Source organism: Chiloscyllium plagiosum, chromosome 39, assembly GCF_004010195.1.
Source record: "Chiloscyllium plagiosum isolate BGI_BamShark_2017 chromosome 39, ASM401019v2, whole genome shotgun sequence".
NCBI lineage: Eukaryota > Metazoa > Chordata > Chondrichthyes > Orectolobiformes > Hemiscylliidae > Chiloscyllium > Chiloscyllium plagiosum.
In genome coordinates, this window is record NC_057748.1 from 20,896,433 (window position 1) to 20,902,307 (window position 5,875).

Sequence of the window (5,875 nt, forward strand, 5' to 3'; positions counted from 1 at the left end):
CAACAACCCAGAGATGACGACTCTGTCCGTCCTAGCTTTTAGCTTCCAGCCTAACTCCCTGAGCTCCTGAATGACCTCCCCACCCCTCTTCCTACCTATGTCGTTGGTGCCAATGTGCACCACGACTTCAGGCTGCACACCCTCCCCCTTAAGGATTCTGAAGACACAGTCCGTGACGTCTCGGACCCTGGCACCCGGGAGGCAACAAACCAACCAAGAGTCTCGCCCATGTCCACAGAAACGCCTATCTGTCCCTCTAACTATACAGTCTCCTATAACTAGCGCTCTCCTCCTCTCCCCCTTTCCCTTCTGAGCCTCAGAGCCGGACCTCGTGCCAGTCACTTACCTTCCCGACCGGCTTTGCGCTCCGATTTCACTTCCGCCCAGCTCCCGCCGCTCTCTGCTGCAAACAGACCGCTAAGGGAGGACAGTACATAGTAATCAGCAGGAGGTTTCCTTGCCCATGTTTAACCTGAAGTCAAGAGACTTCAAGGGGTCCCGGAGTCAATGTTGAGGACACCCAGGGCAACTCTCTCCCATCTGTATACGGCCACCTCTGCTGGGTCTGCCCTGCCAGTAGAACAGGATATATTCAGGGATGGTGATGTTACTGTCTGGGACATTGTCTGTAAGTATGACTCCACGAGTACGATTATGTCAGGGTGTTGCTTTACTAGTCTGTGAGATTATTTCAAAGTTGGACATTTGTAAATCAGGGGCCCCCTGTCGATTCATGAATTTATGAAGTATACAGTTGAAATGGATGCTTTACATGAGAACAAAATGGAGAATGAACATGTTACTTTAAAACAATGGGAGTTGAGAGTTCAGGAGGCTTTTTTCTTCTTCCCGGTTACCTCTGTAGAACAGCATAAAACTCACTTTCTTGTCTAGAATGCAAACAAACTTTCAGGCCATCATATTGTGAACCCATTAAAATAGACTGCATGAAAATAGAAGGCTGTGATTAATGGCTAATTTTATCCAAACAATTATGGGAACTCGTCCACAACATTTCTTGCAGACGTCTTGGTCTTATGTGGGTTACTACAAACTGACCGACTCCCACAGCTACCTAGATTACACCTCCTCCCACCATGCCCCCTGTAAAAACGCCATCCCATATTCCCAATTCCTTCGCCTCCGCCGCATCTGCTCCCAGGGGGACCAATTCTACCACCGAACAACCCAAATGGCGTCGTTCTTCAAAGACCGCAATTTCCCCTCCGACGTGGTCGACGATGCTCTCTACTGCATCGCCTCCACTTCCCACTCCTCTGCCCTTGAACTCCGCCCCTCCAATTGCCACCAGGACAGAACCCCACTGGTCCTAACCTTCCACCCTACCAACCTCCGGATACATTGTATCACAGAGATGTACAGCATGGAAACAGACCCTTCGGTCCAACCTGTCCATGCCGAACAGATATCCGAACCCAATCTAGTCCCACCTGCCAGCACCCGGCCCATATCCCCCCAAACCCTTCCTATTCATATACCCATCCAAATGCCTCAACACCTCTGGGACACCCGCACCAACCAACCCAACCGCCCCGTGGCTGAACACTTTAACTCCCCCTCCCACTCCACCAAGGACATGCAGGTCCTTGGCCTCCTCCATCGCCAGACCCTGACCACACGCGCCTGGAGGAAGAGTTCCTCATCTTCCGCCTAGGAACCCTCCAACCACACGGGATGAATGTAGATTTCTCCAGCTTCCTCATTTCCCTCCCTGCACCTTATCTCAGTCCCAACCCCAGATTCAGCACCGCCCTCTTGACCTGCAATCTTCTTCCCGACCTCTCCACCCCCACCCCTTCTCCGGCCTATCACCCTCACCCTCACCTCCTTCCACCTATCGTATTCCCAGCGCCCCTCTCCCAAATTCCCTCCCCCCTACCCTTTATGTCAGCCCGCTTGGCACACCAGCCTCATTCCTGAAGAAGGGCTTATGCCCGAAACGTCGATTGTCCTGCTCCTCGGATGCTGCCTGGCCTGCTGTGTTTTTCCAGCACCACATTTTTCAACTTTCATGTGGGTTTCCAAAGAAAGGATGAAAATCTCTCCGTTATCACATTATTGTGTGAAAATATGAAACTGAATGAGGTTGCTTCGCAATGGCCAAGTCGTCAGAGACAATTTTTGAAGTTAAAAATCACACAATACCAGGTTAAAGTCCAACAGGTTTATTTGGAAGTACTAGCTTTCAGAGTGCTGCTCTTTCATCGTAAGACCCTGTCTTGTGATCCTGCTCCACAGCGATCTGATGAAGGAGCAGCGCTTCAAAAGCTAGTACTTCCAAATAAACCTGTTGGACTATAACCTGGTGTTTTGCAATTTATAACTTTGTCCACCCCAGTCCAACACTGGCACCTCCACATCATGACTATTTTTGAAGGCAATGAAATAAATTCTATGACCACATTTCAGGTTTTGAATAGCGAACATCTAATAAGACTCACTTCTAGACCATAGACAGATGAGAAAGAATACCAGACCAGCATAAGAACAGGACCCTGCCTTCACCTACTCAGTTGAAGAACAGCATGAACTTTTCACTGTAGAGGTTTGACTGAACTTCAGCAGGAGTGAAGCCAGAGGAAGTTGCTGCAGAAAGCAGTAAACCACTGTGTATTCTGCTTTAATAACCTCCCAGCTCTATGCTTTCAGTGGAAGGAAGTGTTATCATAGGTCGGCAACATTTCAGGATTTTACCTTGAGTGAAACAAGTGTGACAATGATTTCTTTTGGACTTTCAAGACCTAAATGCATGCAATCGACATCTTTCCTTGATTGCGAGTGCCTGACAGTGTATGCCATTACGAATACACATTTATCCTCCATTTGGAAAACTTCAGGGAAAATCTATCATCTACCCATTCTGAAGACGTGAAAACATGTTTCTTTTAAACAAATCAATCAGTGGTCAGTTGAGAAGTGGACAAGGGGAGAACCATCTTATTATCTCTCTCCTGTTTGAAAACACACATAAACATACACCCATGCATGAGCACAGACACACGCAAACAACAAACATAGACACATACAAATATACGCACATGCTCGGGCACAGGCACGCGCAAACACACACTCACAAACACAAATAATCACTCAAATTTACACACTTGGAGGCACAGACACACAAATATATACACACGCACATGCACAGATAAACACACATATGTGCAAGAGCACAGACACATAAATATACACAAATGTATGTGCACAGACACAGTTACACACTTACAGACACACACATGCACACAAAGTCACCACAGTTTACCAGACTGTAGGGCTGCTCTCTCATTAGAGAAGAAACACGGGTAGCTGTTTAACCTGAGGGTCACCATGCCTCAGGTGAAGGGAGAGTCATAGAGATGTACAGCATGGAAACAGACCCTTCGGTCCAACTGGTCCATGCTGACCAGATATCCTAACCTAATCTAGTCCCTTTTGCCAGCATTTGGCCCATATCCCTCTCAAGCCTTCCTATTCATATACCAAAGGTTGTAATTGTATAAGCCTCCACCACCTCCTCTGGCAGCTCATTCCATACACACACCACCCTCTGTGGGAAAAAAGTTGCTGCTTAGGTCCATTTTAAATTTTTCCCCTCTAAGTCCTTCATGGTAACTTCAACCAGTAGAGGGAATTGAACTCACACTAATAGTGTCACTCTGCATCACAAAAATCAGACATCCAGCCAATTAAGCTAACCACAGGGACACAAACAAACATGCACACGCAGACACACACGTGGACAAAGACAAGGGTGCAGACAGAAACACACACACAGAGAGGCGGACATAGTGACACAAGCAGATCCGCACAGACACTGCCCTGATCACAGGAACTGATTGAAGCCGTTTGTCCTGTAGACATTTTTTTGCTGATTCAATCTTTGTTGGCCATGCTTGCTGAGTCAATGGTGGCTGAGAAAACTTTGCTGAGTCACGACAGTCCGAAGTGCCAGCAACAGGAAACTGCTGACTGACACTCAGTTTCTGATTTGTGCTGTGTCACTGTTTGAGCTTGGTGCGGGGTGGGGGGGAGGGTGGCGAAGTCCATTTGTTTGCTTCCTCAGTCACGAGGCGTTTCTGACTGATGACCAATTCAGGCGGACATTCCTGTTGGATCATGTTACACCACTAACAATCCACCACTGCAATAATAACTACACCACTCTTCGCAAAACTAAACCACTTCAAAAAGAAATTTGGCAAATAACGTTTAAGGACAAGGTGCGGTGACAGGAAATGCTTTCTCAAAAAGGTGGACTTTAAGGAATATCTTAAAGGAGGCACAGAATCAGGGAGGTTTAAGGAGGGAATTCCAGAATTTATGGCTCAATGTGTCGTTTTTCCTCTTTAAACAGGTCACAGACAATTCCGACCAGAATGTTATAAATTTCTTTTCCCAGTTGTCCCACAATACCAAAGCGGTCAACTCAATATGAACACAAGTCAGTACCAAAGCAAACCAATCCCACCTTGTTAGGAACAAAATTACAATAGTCTTTAATATTAAACATTGACCCCCCTCTGGCATCCACCTATTGCTATCTCATCTGCCTCTCTCTCTCTCTCTCTCTCGATGGTCAGCTGCCTCTTGCCATGCTGGTCTCCTCGGAAGGCCTCAGACAATTTCAGAAATTCCCAGAGCGATTCCAAGACGGAGGTCTGCTGGTGAAGCCATGTTTTTATAGCTTTTAGATGGCCTTCTGGCACTTTCTATAGTTCTTGCTAATTGGGGACAGACACTAAATAGAGGGCGACCCACATATCGGCGGAATTGTTTTCCACAGTTTCAGCAACATGACCAGAACGTGTTATAGGGAACCTTCCGGAACAAGTGACCAGGGGCTGCTGAAATGAAATGGGTTCACTCCTATCTGCAGTTTCAGGCTTCTGCAGTAGGTCCTGAAAGATATCCCTCGCGGGTACAGGGGCGGGGGGGACTGTTGTAGTTTGAAACAAGAGTCAATCATTTAGACGGCTTGCTACAGTTAGTTTAGTTGTGTAGCAGGACCCGGTGCTTTCTGTGTGGGCCCTCCTTTGTTTAGTGGATACGTTGTTTGGGGTAGACAGGCAGGAGGCTGGAAGAACACAGTAAGCCAGGCAGCATCAGAAGGTGGAGAAGTTGACATTTTGGGTTGAGACCCTTCATCAGGATGAGGGAGGGGGAAGGGAGCTCAGAAATAAAGGGCGGGGAGGGGGAGCTGGGAAGCCAGTGAGGCAGGAGGAGACGGGGGAGGGGGTGGAAAGGGAGCTGGGGGAAGGATGAAAAGATTATTTAAGAATGGAGTCCTCTGGCTACCCAGGTGGAAGATGAGGTGATGAGGTGTTGTTCCAACAATTTATGGTCTGATTCGCTGTGGCAGTGCAGGAGGTTGAGGGTGAGCATGTTGAAGGGGGAATGGGAGGGGGAATTGAAATGGGCAGTGACCAGACGGTCAGGCTGGCTGTTTAAGGCCCAGCAACGATGCTCGGTGAAACGGACACCTACTCCAAGTTCGGTCTCACCGATGTAGGGAAGACCACATCAGGATCCCCGGATACAGTGGAGGAGAAGCAGGTGAACCTCAGACTCAGCTGGGAGGATTGTTTGGGGCCCGGGATGAAGGTGAGGGGGGTGGTGTACCGGCCGGATTTTCATCTTTTCCGGTTACAGGGGAAGGTTCTGGGCGGGATGGGGTGGAGGTGGGGATTGGAGGGGTTGGTGGGGAGTGTGGCGTGAACCAAGGAATAGTAACAGTGACAGTTCTTACAGAAGGCAGAGAGGCATGGGAAAGGGAAGATGTGTTGAGTGGTAGGGTCTAATTAGAGTTGGCGGAAGTGTTTGAGGATGATACGTTGGATGCAGTTGGTGGGATGAA